General features: G+C 33.5%; 1 long non-coding RNA gene across 7 annotated transcripts; it reads left to right on the top strand.

Moving 5' to 3' along the window:
* Positions 1-1,011: 1,011 nt before the first annotated feature.
* LOC108467243 (uncharacterized) lies at positions 1,012-16,467 on the top strand. Of its 7 annotated transcripts, XR_008277511.1 has the most exons (5): positions 1,012-1,268; positions 1,519-1,681; positions 1,817-2,334; positions 8,802-8,830; positions 8,897-9,510. It is a non-coding gene; the product is annotated as an uncharacterized LOC108467243 (long non-coding RNA). The 7 variants fall into 7 exon arrangements; XR_008277510.1 differs by lacking the exons at positions 8,802-8,830; positions 8,897-9,510 and adding an exon at positions 15,932-16,467; XR_001868794.2 differs by having other exon boundaries at positions 8,802-9,510.
* Positions 16,468-17,313: the final 846 nt, after the last annotated feature.

Below are 17,313 nucleotides of genomic sequence, written 5' to 3' on the forward strand. Positions count from 1 at the left end.
GTCAATGAACCTTTTAAAAGGTTAACACTAACATGTTCTTGGGTTGGAATTTGGACCCCATACTCGTATCATTCCTTCTTTCTAAAAAAGATTTATCCTCGAATTGTGTGTCATTGAATAATATAGTAACTTGATCTTGAATATAACATGTACTAGAATCCAAATCATCAATAGGATTCAAAGTGTCAAGCTCATCCAAAGTCATAGTCACATGTGAAGTTTTCTCACCATCAATAACTTTTTGGTTAATTTGACCATCACAACCTTCTTCTTCACAAATATAAGTACTAGAAGAAGTCTCAACAATATGCATAGGGTCACACAGACTGTCTTTACAAACAGTTGCACTAGAAGTCTCTTGTTCACACATATCTACATCTTCATTGGTGACATTAGAAGAAGACTCCTTAATAGGCTCGGTGTTATTCGATAAACATATTTGATATGTTGGTAAATATTTGATTCTAATGTTAATAAAATCTTATTTAATTCTAACGTCAAGGAAATCTAAGAAATAAAATAACCTAATTTGACTAAAATTATAAGAAATAAAATAAATAAAAATTATAAAAAAGCATAACCGAACCGAGTCTAGTATCATGCGTAAGAGGGAGAATGAACCCATTCGAACTGACCTGAGCTTTCGGGCTTAGGCCTCATGTGCATGTGCCCATCCTCTAATTTTAGCTCTTGCAAGCTTAAAGTAAAACAGCATTATATAAACATAATTTTGATAGGTATATTTAAAGTATGTGAGATTTGTGTAAACCTTTAAAATATATAAAATTTCCAAAAGAATTATCCCAAATTATATAACCTAAATAAGTCTTATTTCATATTGACTATGCAATTATAATTATTCTTTTTTTAAATTAATAATCGGATTGGGCTTATATATAATAATTAAAAATATAAAAAATTTCAAAATTTATCAAAACATTACTGAAGGCCCAAAACTCAAAATGGCCCGTTAAAGAAAAAAATATCTTAGAAACTAAGAAAAATAAACAGAAAATTCTAGAGTGTAATTATTACTATCGTCCTAATACCCAATCAGAAAAATTCTGACTTCTGTCTTTCCATCATTCTGTCATTTCAGTTTTAATGGCGCTACTGTTTTCAAAGGAAGCTTTAATCCCCGTGACTTTTGATCTGTTCATTTTGAAACTTCCTCACTTTCTCTCCATCTCCTTTCTTCTTCAATCCGGTTCTCTCATGCTATCATTTTCCATTTGGTTTTCAACATATTTGGGGACACTCTCAACTAGGTACATCTCTTCCTTCTTCTTCAAAGTTTCTGTTGCAAAAATATGGGCTAAAACATTTGTTGTTCTTGGGGTATATTCGAACCATAGACTTCTGGATCTGATCTTTAACTGATGAATATCATGTATATAAGCCCCTATCTATGATTTATCATACCCTTTAGCCTTGCATTTCTTTATTATCGATAAAGAATCGCCCTCAATGATGATTTATGGCCATTGCATGTCAATTCCTAACTGGGTTGCTTTACAGCAAGCAAAGGCTTCAACAGCAAAGGCGGATGACACTCTTTGAAGAATCTTTGAGCATGATAGGAGGACGAGCCCTTCACTGTTTTTGACGACTATTTTGGATGCCGACTGATGATTCCGCTCATCATAGGCTCCATCAAATTTAATTTTTATTGTTTGGCCAGGTGGGTGTTTCCATTTTATTTCCTCCTTTAAACCTTTGGATGTTATTTTTCCAACACCGTGTAGCTTTGTTATATAGTTGTGGACAAATTTTGCTATCTCCTGACCAAATCTGTTTGTCTTTTTATGAATACAAGCATTTCTGTCTCCCTAGATGGCCCATAGCGCACAGCAAAATTTTTGCAATGACTGAAAGGATGTTGAACGAAAACCCTAGTAAGCCACTGTTCAAATGTTATATTAGATTCCTGTTTAAAGTTTGAGGTCGATAATGCTCTCCAAAATGACACTGAAATAAGACATTTGCGGAAGAGGTGGTCTATTGATTCTGCTCCTTCACTACAACGGGGGCATGCAAAATTGTTTACTAGTTTTCTGTATACCATGTTAGCCCTTGTAGGCAGATAGTTCCATGAGATTTTCCAAATTGTAACTTTAATTTTGGTAGGTAGATCTAAGAGCCAAAGTTTTTTTGTAAAAATCCCTGTAGTCGGTTTGTAAAGCATAAGCTCTAGGATAAAAAATTTGTAATAGTTTGTAGGCACTTCGAACAGAGTATTCTCCCGAAGGTTCCCCGCTCCACGTCAGGATATCAACATGAGGTTCTTTCACCAACGGGATGCTAAGGATCTTTTCTACTTCTACTTCTGGGAAGGTATTGACAATCAGCTTTCTCTTCCATTTCCTTTCATTAGAATCAATTAACTCAGCAACTTTAAAATCTGACAAATTAAAATTACTTGACGATAGTCTAAAGTTTCTTGAATCTGGAATCCAATTGTCATTAATAACGGAAATGATCGTACCCAAACCTACCTTCCAGCAAAATCCTCCTTCCAAAATACCCTTACTCGCCCATATACTCCTCCATACAAAAGTGCTATTATTTCCCAATCACGAGTTTAAAAAAAATCTTCTGGAAAATATTTTGCTTTAAATACTTGCGCAACTAAAGAATTTGGGTAATTTAAGAACCTCTATCCTTGTTTTCTTAGTAATGCGATATTAAATAGTCATACTCTCGAACCCCATTTTGCCTTCCTCTTTAGGACGACACAAATGTTTCCACTAGCACCATTGTATTCCTCTTTTCCCGTGGCCCTTTTGCCACGAAAATCTAGCACAAATATTTTCGATCTCTCCATATAATAAATTTGGTAGAAGAAAGCAAGACATAGCATACGTAGGTATTGCCTGTAGTACTGATTTAAAGAAGATCTCCTTTCTCCCTTACGATAGAAACTTAGTGACGCAGCATTTAATTCCCAGAGACCTTTTTTTTTTTAAATTTTGAAAAGATTCGATTTACCGTCTGCCTAGAACATTAGGGAGAGCCAAATATTTTTCAAGATTTGTTAAGCTTCTTATTCCTAGCATTGTTGAGACTTCTTTTTTTTTCTTCTTTTGTATTTGAGTTGTAGAAGATCGTTGATTTATTAAAGTTTACACATTGCCCTGAGCAGCTTTCATATTCCTTTAGTATCCCTTTCAAAATTGTCGCACCCCTAATTGTTACTTCACCAAACAAAATACAATCATCCGCAAAAAGTAGGTGAGATAACTCCGGCCCTCTTTTGCTTGCTTTTTCACCTTTTAGCAAACCCTCTACCATTTTTTATCTCATCAATGATGAAAGTTCTGCACTACGTATTAGAAAAAGAAATGGACTAAGGGGATTACCTCGGCTAAGCCCCTTTATAGGTTGAAAAGTTCCTCCCTTCTTTCCATTGATATTTACTACATAAGAGATTGTGGTAATGTATTTCATAATTAATACCACCCACTCCCTTGAGAAGCCTATTTGTAACAGTACTATCTTTATAAAGTCCTATTCAACTCTATCATAAGCTTTACTCATATCTAGTTTCACTGCCATATATTCTTTTCTCCTGTTCCCTTTTGTCGAAATCTGTGTAGAATTTCTTATGCTAAAAGCACATTATCATATATAAGTCTCCCTGTACAAAAGCGCTTTATGCTTTACCAATGTAGCTACCAATAACTTCTAGTAAACAATTTGCTAATATTTTTGCCACAATTTTATATATGACAGTACAAAAACAAATATGTCTAAAGCTAACTAATTTTGTAGGATTTTGGACTTTTGGAATAAGAATTTTATCAGTCATATTAAGAGAGTTGAAATTTTGGTCCCTATTCAGGATACCTAAGCAGAAGTTCTAAACATCTTTACCTATTATGCGGCAACACCCTTGAAAGAATAATACTGGAAAGTAAAAAGGTCTTGGTACTTTTGTAGGCCCCATTCCTCTTAAAGTTGTTTGCACTTTTTCTGCCGTAAAAGGAGATAATAAAGCTGAATTTAACTCAATAAAAAAATTTCCTTCAATGCCCATAAGAAGATTTGATGGGTCTTCAACTCCATTTTTCATAAGAAGCTCCTGAAAGAATGAAGTAATAACCTCTTTAATCTCTGAATCATTAGTAATTTCCCTTCATACAATTACAGCCTATAAATTGTGGTAGATAGTCTACAAATTTAGGCGCATTAGTGAAAAAAGGCTGAATTTTTATCCCCAAGCAGAATCTAATTTGCTCTTGCCCTTTGTTCCCAGTATATTTCATCTTTATTAATCTCCATATTAAGATGAATTGTAGTATCAATAATTTTAGCCATTGTTTCATCATACCTTTCTTTCTCTAACAAAACTGAGAGTTCCTTTTTTAACTTTCTTTTTAGTCCCTCTCTACCTCTTTTAATTGTGCTTGCCCATCTCTTCAAACAAAACAATAATTTTTGAAGTTTCTCTATTAACGTCCGTGTTGAGGATTCCCATGATAACTTTACCTCTTGTTCGAAAGACTCTTCCATGGTCCACCACTTCTCAAATTTAAATTTTAGACTCCCTGTAAACATGATTCCATTGTTTGTATTTAAAACGAGAGGGCACTGACCCGACATTGAATAGGGTAGATGTTGAAGACTTACCATTTGAAACAGATTCATCCATTTTTTCATTTGTAACTACCCTATCAAGTCTCTCTTTTATTTTTATTTTTGGCAAGTTCCCCTTTTCCCATGTGAACCAAACCCTCGAGTAACCTATATCCATAAGCTAGCATTCCTCTAAAACCTCTTGAAAGGCTTTCATTCTCCTCTGCTCTATATGAATTACTCCAATTTTTTCAAAGGAGTACATAATCTCGTTAAAATCACCACTTACTAACCAAGGATGGTTGTTTTCTTGGCCCAATTTTCTTAGTAGATTCCACAAAAAATTCTTATGGTTCGAATAAGGTGAACCATAAAACCCCGTAAACTGCCAATCTTCTTTAGTAGAATCCTCTTTTATGATTACATCAATGTGGTTCTTAGAAAAACTTCTCAAATTAACCGTGATATCTCCTTTCCAAGCTAAACACTGTCCACCACGAGAACCTTCAGTTTCAATGTCAATCCCATTCATAAATCCACAGCTCCTTCTAACTTGTTCCATAAGTTTTTTTTTTTAAACAATTTTAGTCTCCATTAAGAAGACCATATGGGGATTATGTTGCTTTAACAAATGCCGCAGCCTCCGTACCGACCCTGGACTCCCCAACCCACGGACAGTCCAATATATGTTTTTCATTGCGCCCGGTCGGCTTGCCATTTGGCAGCTGACGATCCTAAACTGTTGGGAACATCATTTTGTTTCAAATTTTCATTCATCATACCCATGGGAACTTTTGCTCGGTCAATTATTCCTTTTTATTCTAATCTTTTTACTCCATCTTCATATGAAAATTCTGTGTTGTTATCTCCTTTATCAAATTTTGGAAATTTTCGCTTCCCCATAGTGCTTTCATCCCTTCTTTTATCTATCAAAATCCTTGGAGCAATTCTCTTCCAGCTTGATTTTTCATTAAAGTTGAATTTTGCCCCAGTTCACTGGATCTTTCAATCTTCTCACTAGTTTGCATCATAGTAGAGCCTTCCTCCTGATTCTTTAACACTACCTCCAAACCCATCACTTGAAGTCCATTCTGATCCAGCTTGATTTGTCAGTAAAGATGAATTTTGCCTGATTCTTTGGGTCTCCCATGCGTATTACCTTCAACGGATTTATTAATTTTGTTGTGCTTTGTTTTCGTGTTTCCTGTGAAAGAGCATTGAAACACCATCTTCTTTGAGAAAGTATTTAATTTTATACTCTCCTTTCTAATTAAATTTGATTCAGCTTTTAGTGCTAAAGTGTATGGTGGATCGTCTCTAATTTTATTGATTTCTACAAGATCTAGCACAAGACAATTGTTAATACTATGCCCCATTCTTCTACATCCAAAACAAAAAATCTGTAACTTATCCTATTAAAAAGAAATCCACGATTTAAAATTATTGTCACTTGAAACAAAAATATCTCTTCGAAAGGGTTTCTACACCTCCAGGTTTTTTCTTAACCTGCATAAATCACCAATAATTTTAGATCTAATTACTCCTCCAAAAGTAACACCAATGGCATGTAAAAGATCTTTTTTGTCGAATTTTGGCAAACATGAGCCCGTTCTGATCTAGAACGAAGAAGAGAAGAGCCGAATCTGATTTCTCTCTATCGGTTTATTGGCAGACACAAGCCCATTCTGATCTAGAATGGAGAAGAGAAGAGCAGAATCTAATTTAAGCCGATCAAATAAAACTGGGTATTTTTGAAACAACCATGGGCGTCCCTCCATAATTGTCTCCAAATCTTCTTCTAGATCAAACACAATTGAAAAGAGATTCTGACCTACCAATCGGATCTCAAATTTTTTTTAGTCTTCCATGTGCTCTTCATCTGCGCCCTAAAACTTTCTAGATTGTAGGGCTTTTTTGTCCAAATTGAACATATAAGGGTAGGTTTTGCATTTTGTACCACTATCGAGCACTGAACTGATAATTGGATTAGTTTTTCCGCCAGTAGAGATATCTCATCTCTACCCTCCCTGTTGTCGCCACCGCTCTCCTCTATCCCAAGCTGTAGTAGTTACTGCTTTCTCAAGGACTCTTTGGAAATCACTCTTGGTTTTCAGAGAGAGTTCATAATTCAATTATAATTATTCTTATTACTTGTTGCCTCACCCAAAACAAATTGCTCCCCACAAAATTTTAAAATAAAATCTACTAATTAAAAGAGGAAATAAATTGCCAATATATTGTTATAGATCATGCTAAATATGATTTGACCATATACGAAGCTATTTTATTTAGAAACAACTTCATGTTTATAATAAGACCTTGGCTCGAAACAAAAGAAACAATAACCATTACCTTACTCATATATTTATTATACCACATTTCTCAATTAAATTCAATTTCAACTAGGATTCCTCATCTTTTTGCTTAAAGAAAATCATGATTACCACTTCAGAATATCCCATATGCAAATCAATTCAATGGCTTTCTATAAAATAAGATAAACTCACATTAAATTAGAGGCTATCATGTTGTCATCTGATTATTCGTCAATTTATTTTAACAGTAAATGTGGTTGATGACAGAAACTATTAAGGGACTTAATGATTATTTAAATTAATAATAAATGCTATTTAGATGCGAATTTAATATTGGGGCTTAGTAGATTTTTTTTAAAATATTTTCTTAGGGGCTTTTTTTTTTACATATCAGCACAAAAAATTCAAATAAGTTCATAATCCATAAAAATCTAAACTATATAGTTTAATCTAAAAAATTTGAAATAATTTGTTATAAAAAAAATTGCTGAACTTATTTCAATTTGACACGAAATTTGATATTGAAATTTTCGGTCATTACATCTTATGTATTGTGTCATGTTTTGGGTTGATTTTGTGAGTGATTTGATATTTGGGAAATTATTGGCACTATTATGTGTTTTCTGGCATTGCATAATCATGAAGTTGTAAAAATTCGTTAACACCATCCTTGAATTTTTCGGAAACTTGAATTTCCAAAAAATTAGTGAATTTTCAAATAAAAAATTCTATCTAATTTCAAGTAAAATCATTAGCCATTAAAACACCCATTAGAATTTTCAATACCTATTACCAAATCCCAAAAGCATGAGCCCAATGACCCTGCTAAAAGGAATCTTGTGTAACACTGAGTTATGATATATTATGATTATATCTTCACATCTCACGGAGTTGGTGATAATTATGGAATCTTTAAAATGCAGGTTTAGGTTAATGGCATGTACATTGGTGAGTAATAGCGTAAGAAAGGGGATTTTTAGTTATATTTATACTTGTGTTATATATATATAGTATTTGAAATGGGTAAATAAAAGGTATTACATGGCTTAAGAGTCTTGGTTAATGTTTGGATTGATCATGAGCAAATTTGGTATGGTTTAGAAGTGTTTGAAAGTAGAGCATTCAGGTCCTATGTCTCAGGTCTTAAGACATCTAAACTTCAAACTTAAATTTTTACAGTTCCAGGGAAGTGTCTCAAGACATATTGGACTTTGTCTCGAAACAAATACCTCATTGTCTCGAGACATACACCCTATTGTCTTAAGACAAGGCAACTTCAAAACCAAATTTCTATAGTGCCATGGCAATGTCTCGAGACATGGCCTTGTAGGGCAAAATTTTCAATTAGGTGGTATAAGACCTTAAACAAAATGTACATGAAATTAATATTTATTATTAGTCAAATTATGTTTCTTAAAGCATAATATTGACCTCAAATTATTCATAAAATCCAAATTAAAAGTATTTGAATTTGTAAGTGAATGTTTAATGTTAAATGTAACACTAATTGCTCAAGTTTACTTAGGTTATGAGTGTTACAGGTTGTTAGAGTTGAGTGACTTGAATCCTTATTAAAATATATATGGTGGTAAAATAAAATAAAAGTAAAATCTATATAGATCTATACTTATTTTATTTTATATTAATTAGAATAATGTTTTTTAACCTAACAACACTTCATCTATTTATCATTGATTATTATAAGGTTTTTCATCCTATAAATAGATGTAGTATAAATTTCACTTGTATCATTCGAATTTCAACATTAGTGAATTTTCTTTTCCTCTGCCCGTGGTTTTTTTCGAAAGGGTTGCCATGTAAAATTTGTGTATTCTTATTTTTTTCTTCTGTTTTCTTTACTATTGTTTTATATTGCCATTATTGACATTAGTTCAACAAACTGGTATCAAGATCTTTTTAGGTTACTTGTCTTGATCAAGGTAATGGTGACATTGAAGTATGATATTTCATTGTTGGATAACAACACAAAATTCGCGTTGTAGCAGATAAAGATGCAGACAGTTCTTGCATAAATGGATTTGGAGGATGTCGTACTAGGGATAGATAAGATGCATTTGACATTGACGGAGAAAGAGAAGAAGCATTAAGGTTGAAAGGCTTTAACGCAATTACATCTACATTTTTTGATTGAAATTCTGCAGGACGTGATGATGATGAAGACTGTTGCTACATTATGGGAAAATTTACAGCAGCTACGCATGTCGAAAACCCTAATTAGCAAGTTGCATACAAAGCAGCGTTTTTATGCTTATCGTTAGGAGGAAGGTGTATCTGTGCAAGAGCACTTAACTGTGTTTAAAGAAATTCTCTTAGACCTAGAGACCATTAAGGTTTAGTATGATGAAGAGGATTTAGGGTTAATTTTACTTTGTTTGTTGCCCTTGTCTTAGTCAATCTTTAGATATACGATTTTTTATAGCCGCGAATCTCTCACAGTTGATAAAGTCTATGGTTCATTAACTTTGTATGACAAGATGAAACATCTTGTGGTTGGATCTGACTCTTAGGGAGAGGGTCTTATTGTTTGTGAGTGACACGAATGAAATATTAATGATAATCGTGAGAGGACAGAAGAACGAAATTCTCACTTTAAATCTAAGGGTAGATCGAGATCTTGAAACAGATGTAAAACTTACAACTTGTTTAAGAAGAAAGGGCACATTAAATCTGAATGCTAAAAGTTACAAAACAAGATTAAAAGGGTGGCTATGAATTGAAAGGGAAAACAACCGAAACAATCTGGTGAAGCAGATGTTTTAGAAGACTACAACGATGGTGAACTCCTAGATGCTTTTGCTGACAACTTTAAAGTAAGTGAAGAGTGGATCCTCGATTTTGGTTGCACTTCTATACGATTCCTAATCGAGATCGGTTTACAACATATGAAAAAGTGTTTGAAGGTGGTGTTTTGATGGGAAATAATGTTATGTAAAATTGCAGGTATATGCACGGTCAAAATTAAAATGTTCGATGGAGTCATCAGATTACTTATTGACATACAACATGTAACAAAATTAAAGAAAAATTTGATTTCATTAAGTACTCACGATTCAAAAGGGCATAAGTACACAACTAAAAGTGGGGTTCTAAAGATTAGCAAGGGTTCCCTCATTGTGATGAAAGGGCAAAGAAAGACTTCCAAGTTATATGTTTTAAAAGGTTCTACTGTTATTGGTGATGCAGTTGTCGCTTCCTCTTCCTTGTCAGATGATGTTACTAGACTTTAGAATATGCATCTAGGTCATGAGTGAGAATGACATGGCAGAATTAAACAAAAAAGGACCTCTTGATGGATAAGTCATTATTAAACTAAAGTTCTGTGAGCACTGCATTTTTGGGAAGCAAAAGAACGTTTGATTCACCAGAGGAATGCATAACACGAAGGGAACGCTGGGTTATATTCATTCTGATCTTTAGGGATCAGCCAGAGTGCCTTCAAGAGGTGGCACTAATTATATGCTAACAATCATTGATTATTTTTCCATAAAAGTTTGGGCTATAACACCCCTTACCCATATTTAACGCCTGAACAGGGTACGAGGAATTATCAGACTTAAACACAAACAAACATACGCTTTTGAGCCATAAAATTTGGCATCAAATTCAAACTTTTTGCATTTAATCATAGGGTCCCTAATACAAGCCTACGAGACTCAAAACGTGCTTTGGAAATGGTTTGGGACTAAACCAAGAACCATAGAAAATTGTATGACAGTTAGAATTTTTTTTTGCTAAAATAAGAGTCACACGCCTGTGTGGCTTAGGACATGCCCATGTGGGTAGGCTGTGTGGTCACACACACCAGTGTTCCTAACCCATGTAACTTTCTGTTTGTCACCCAAGAGTAAATTGAAGCCACATGGCCATGGTACACGCCTGTGTTCCGAGGCCGTGTCCTTCACACGGTTGAGACACACAGCTATGTCTTATACCTGTGTGTTCAATACTGAGCATTCTATTTTGCAACAATTTAGGTGCAATGGACACATGGCCAGATCACACGTCTATGGGGCTGATTGTGTGTCATACATGGCTTAGGCACATGCCTGTGTGTCTACCTGTGTGGACAAAAATAAGGCTATTTACCAAGCCATTTTGCACCCTTATTCACACATACACTTACCCCAATTCAAAGGTACAAAATAATACACATTTAGGCAACCAAAACATCCAGATTCATGATTAAAACATATCAACTCAAAGTCTTTATCTAGCATATTCACTACATTTATTAAGCCCTAAATCAAACATACAAATTTCACATTCATTAGACTTCATTTAATTACTTTCTAGTTTCCAAATTATACTCAAATTCCTCATCTCATCAATAGGTCACATTGCCAAAAATTACACAATCATGCCACAAATCACATTTCCAAACATTTCATATTCACCAAGTATACCATGATCATATCACCAAAGACATTGACACATATATGAATATACTTAGGTTTACAACCATGTTAGCCAACATAAGCCAACTTACATGGCCAAATAGCAAAACAAACCTTTGGTGATTACAAGCCATTACCTTGACTAACATTATATGACGCATATAACAAAATGACAAGTCCTTATACATAACTCAAAATGCTTGAATTCATCAATACCCAGAATGATAGCTTGATAATGTGATAGGATCTTCGACGATCTCCAACTCGAGCTAGCTTGACGGCACGATAAAACATGGGAAAGGAAGGGGGTAAGCTATATAGCTTAGTAAGTCCATATGAACATAATAAGCAACTCTTACTAATCATCTACCAAATGCAATGATATAAACACAAGATAATATAAATTGCATTAAAACTCACAGTTATAACTTATTCAGTCACATTGTTTGTTCTATCAATTTGCAAGCATAATTTAACATGTTTTGACATTAGTCTAATAACCGAAATCTCTCCATTATAACCATTTACCACAATCAACCAATCATTTCAAACCTCATAATAAACATGCACATTAATTATAAGTGTTCACTTTTCAAGCATATATTCTAACATCTTTCAATTGTTTAAAGCCCATATCTTCTCATAATCATTTTAATAGGCAATTATGTCAATCTTTTTTATTTCTCATATCTAATAAATCATAATTTGTGTGAATCAAACATGCTAAATCATAACTCAATTTGGCCTGAAATCCAATTACACGATCGCACCAACCGAATTTACCATATATTTCGTACATTACAAGTATAGATCAATAATCACAAGGCTTTTGGAAAAACATTCTAATGGAAACCATGAACTCATAATATCATGAAGTCAATGCTTATAAACATTATGTACATACCTGTACAAATTCATAATACTTACATGCTATTTCTCTTCTTTGGCATACCCATTAAATTACCTATTGAACCACTTGGAATACTAAAGGATAATTGGGAATCTTGTACACACGATACCGTACCAATGTCATATCCAAGATAGGGTCTTACATGTAATCTCGTATCGATGCCAATAGCCTAGTTATGGTCTTACATGAAGTCTCATATCGATCCTATATCCCAGATATGTCTTACACGTAGCCTCAGTAACTCTAATGTAATGACATTTGTATCCTATATATTTTTAAGGTTCAACTAGGATTTTCGCTGTATCGAATCTCTGTCGGTCATTTCTGCAGTATCGTACTCAATAGCATTCACATTTCATTTCAATAATATAGCATTTACCATAATTATATCAATTAAGAATTTATACATATATAATTTAATACTTATTAAACATACGAACTTACCTCAACATAAAAATGGCAAAAAGGACCTAACCGTTAAATACTCATTTTTCCCTTGTTCTAATTTTAAACCTCGTTTTTTTCTTGATAATCGAGCTTGGAAGCTTGGAAAACCCTAGCCATCATTTCTTCTTGGTACATTCAGCGGTAGAAGATGAACAAAAATTGGCTTTTAGTTTGGCTTTTTAATTCATTTAATTACTAAATTACTAAAATATCCTTAATGAAAAACTGTAGAAACATACCTAACCATGTCCATTTTTGTCCAACAACTTAACCAATGGTCTAATTACCATTTAAGGACCTCTAAGTTAAAATTTCATAGCAATTAGACACCTCTAGCATTTAGAACTCAACTTTTGCACATTTTAGAATTTAGTTCTTTTTACAATTTAGTCAAAAGGACTAAATTGAGTCCCCAAACGTCAAAATTTTCGAACGAAATTTTCACGAAATCATTTCATAAAATTGTCAACCATAAAAATATAATAAAAATAAATTTTTCTACGTCTGATTTGTAGTCCTGAAACCACTGTTCCGATTAGACCCAAAATCGGGCTGTTTTAACTCTCCTCCCTTTAGGGATTTTCGTCCCCGAAAATCTTACCAGAAAAGATATTAGAGTAATGTTCTCATAGTTTCCTCTACCTCATTGAAGAGTCCTCTTCGAGGGAAATACTTCCAGAAGCACTCTATCATCAATCTGGAATCCAATATCTTAAATTTTCAAACCTGTATACTACTTATGTCAGTCTGAAGTTGCTTTCCACTTTCATGGATCACTTTCACCTTTTTCTTCAGAATCACAAATCAATTCCACCTCGTATATCTCTTTCCAATCACTTTTGAACTCTGAAACACAATGTTGGAGCATATCATCAAAGATCTGAATTACTCTCTCAGGCTTACCATCAATCTAAAGATGAATTAGATTGCCAAGATACAACTGCGTACTCAAATTATATTTTTGATCATCAGAACATCTTTTTTAAATAACTGCATATTTATTACTCCCTGAATGAACAAATAAACTACTACTAAGTCTCGTACAACATTTTCTACATAAGCTCTGGATAATTCATTGCGCGAATTCTATCTCAGAGTAATAATAACAGAAATCAGAATCAAAAGTCATCTTACACTGTACTAAATTTAGTTTACCACTCATTATCACATTCTTGAGGTTCTCAATCTTGTAAAGAAAAACATCACTTTAGCTTTTTAATTTAGCTAGATTCAGACTTCCATCAAATAAGGTTAATCATGTAACCAACACTCACAAAATGAACAAAGGCTTTCCATTCAATCATTTGCAACTATATCTACTTCCCCAAAGTTAATCATTAACTATCTACAATCTTTCAATAGTTCAAGCCATCAACATTGTCTTAATTTTAGATTTTTTTGTAACTTTAGATACTTTATACTCTTAGAATCAAGAAGCACATGACATTTTTTTTTGAACAAACGATGTCATCAATTTCTCAATATAGACATACTAGCAGCCAACTCTAAGTCACTCATCGAACAATTCTTTTAATGAGACTTTAACCGTCTGAACGCATAAACTGTCACTTGACATTCTTGTATTAAAACAAATTCCAATCCATTAGATAGTGCATCACTGAAAAATCACGAATTCTTTACTCAATTCAAACAAAACCCAGAGTCAGTGTTTTGGTTAATAACACCTTTAATTGTTTTCAACTTTCTTAACATGTAACAAACCACTCAAACTTTCACAAATGAGATAACTCATCAATCGGAACAGCTTTAACTCATAACAACATCATTCGATTAGAACAAATCTAATAGGTATATCTCTGTATCATACTTTCTAGAACATGAATTCTTCCTTCAAACTGCCCGTCTACTCACCCATGAATGTACATGATTGATAATTTACAAAATAAGGATGATAAGAGAATCGAGATAAAGAAATCCAAGATGCGAATACCATACTGGAAGTCTGAGAACATAACTCATAAGAAGTAATAAAGATCTTGGTGATTCATGGGAGAAAACCAGAAGAAAAACAATGCTTACATGCTCTGGAATCAATTGTAACAGAGATAATATATTTTCCCAATATATATAAAACAAAACAACATCCAGTAGAAACAGAAGAATAGCCTCACATAAATTTTCACCATAAACTTTTAGTCCAAATATAATAGAATAGAACCCCAAAGTGAGAGAGATAAGATATGCTGATCATCAACCAAACAGACTAATAGTGCTTTCATCTAACATTATAATCAGCTAGCATTCTCATACGATAAGAATTTCATCAGAAAATGAACAATCACATATATATCTGAGGATAAATGAATATATAAAATACCCAAGAGAGATCATCATAATCTATTTAATTTCAACTGTTACACTCAAACATCTTTACGATTCAAATATCATTTCTCTGACTAATTCTGTCATCACTAATCTCGCATTATTCCATTCACTAACGAAAATCAATTCGGAAGAAATTCCAGCAAATACATACCTTAGACATCATACTTGAATGAGTTGATTAGCCGAGATTAACTTTTTCTTTAACCGTGACATTGCGAAATTCGAATGATCTTTAGAATAACCTAGAATCTTTTCCAAAACTGTATTCACTTGCCAAACTATTTTTAACTTAGATCATATTATTAGTTATTCCGCTATTGAACTTTTAGTCTCTCACTTGTGAACTCGTTCAACATAAATCTCGTGAAATTTCATTATAAAATACCACATTGGTAAGAGGGCGAGGTTGTAAAGCCTCTAACTCGACTCTCAAATATGCACACAGGAAACTTAACATTCATCATCATCATAATATCATCACAGTTATTTAATTCACTTCAGACAAATTAACATACATATTTATGTCACATGAACTTTTCGAGTATATTATTCAAACAAGTGCACTTATACATACATTCTATAACTTTTTAGTAAATTTACTTATTGCATTCACTTAATCAAACAAGTTAGGCACATAACATCATATGAATGGAAAACAAACATGGATGAGCTTATCAAAATATAAACTTTCATTTCGTTTCATAAAATCACCATAATCCATTGACATACAACGTTCAACCGGAACAATGATATTTTACCTATATTTCTCAACTTATGGTTATTTCATTTTGTACATCATCACATATGATAAACCGTAATTTATACATATTTTTATCCCATATTTAGCACATTTATGGATGGTTTCTTCTTAGATTTGGTGAATTCGATGCTCTTAATCCTTTAATTTCATGTTTTATACTTAGGTGAGCATAAGAGAGTAAAAAGAGAGAGAAACGGGTTGAAAACTGAGAAAATGGACTCACGTGGGAAATCAACATGGCCTGGACTTCTTCACACGGGCGTGTCCATTTGGCAAGACCGAAGCACTACTAACACGGGTAGACTACACACCCATGCCTATTCAATAGCCTTGACCATGGGCTACAGTAATCGCACACGGGCGTGTCCCTGCTGAGCCCAAGTATAGCCCTATTTGGAAAAGGCCATTTTTGAGGGCTCAAGGCATTCTAAAGCCTATTTAAACACTGGAGGAGGCACTTAGAACAGACACGCAGAGTAGGAATCAAGGAATTACTCAAGGGAAGCCGATTGGTCCATCTCAGAAGCTGGATTCATTGTCAAGACTGAAAATCTCCCTTCAATTTTCATTCAGGGGTTTTGGCTTTTCTTTATGTTTTGTATTCATTGTTCTTCTGAGATGTTTTATTTTATAATTAAAAACTAAACCCCCTAAATACCTAAGGGGAATAAAACCTAAGACAGATCTTGTTACTATTATTTGAATTGTATGATAAAAATTTGACTTGTTCTTAATTCTTGTTTTAATATTCCAGGATATTGATTTAAGTTAATGCTCTTATTCAAAGGAGGAAAAGACCCTGTTTAAGAGTAAATTTGTCGTAATTAAGCGGAGTTGATTGCACGCCTAGAGATAGGGTGATAAGATTTTATCGAATTAGGGTGAAACCTAATAAGGGGATCCATAGATCGAGTTAATGCAACACTAGGACGTTAATTAGAAAGAGATTTCAATTAAATCAACCTAGGGTTAGACGTTATTAGTCTCGAGAGAGATAATAATATAACTTAGGGATTTCTACGGATCAAGTCAAATGAATAAATCGTCTGATTCAGATTCAAATAATAAGTGAAGTCTAGGTGGATTTTTCCTTGGGTATTATCTGAATCAATCGAATTTTCCCAAAAGATTTTCCCCAATTTATCTCTGTGCATTCTTAGTTTAGTTAATTAGTTTAGACAAACAAATCCCTTAATTTTTAGGCTAGATAATAAAAAGAAAGTAATTACTAGTAATCTTGGTTCCTTTGGGTTCGACAATCCGGTCTTGCTAAAGCTATACTACTGTTCGATAGGTACACTTGCCTTCATCGTGATAATAGTTAGTTTCAAGAACGATTAATTATAAATTTTTAAAACCTGTCGCGAATATCACGTACCAACATACATATCATAAACTCTTATTCATACCTTTCCAAGTTTCAACTTATCACAAACATATTTTCAAATATCTTAGTATCACTTTCAGCGCTTTTGAAAATAGCTCAGTTGGAATGTAACACCCTTACCTGTATCTGATGCCGAGATAGGGTACGAGGCATTATCG

The sequence above is a fragment of the Gossypium arboreum genome, chromosome 2 (genome assembly GCF_025698485.1).
Source record: "Gossypium arboreum isolate Shixiya-1 chromosome 2, ASM2569848v2, whole genome shotgun sequence".
NCBI lineage: Eukaryota > Viridiplantae > Streptophyta > Magnoliopsida > Malvales > Malvaceae > Gossypium > Gossypium arboreum.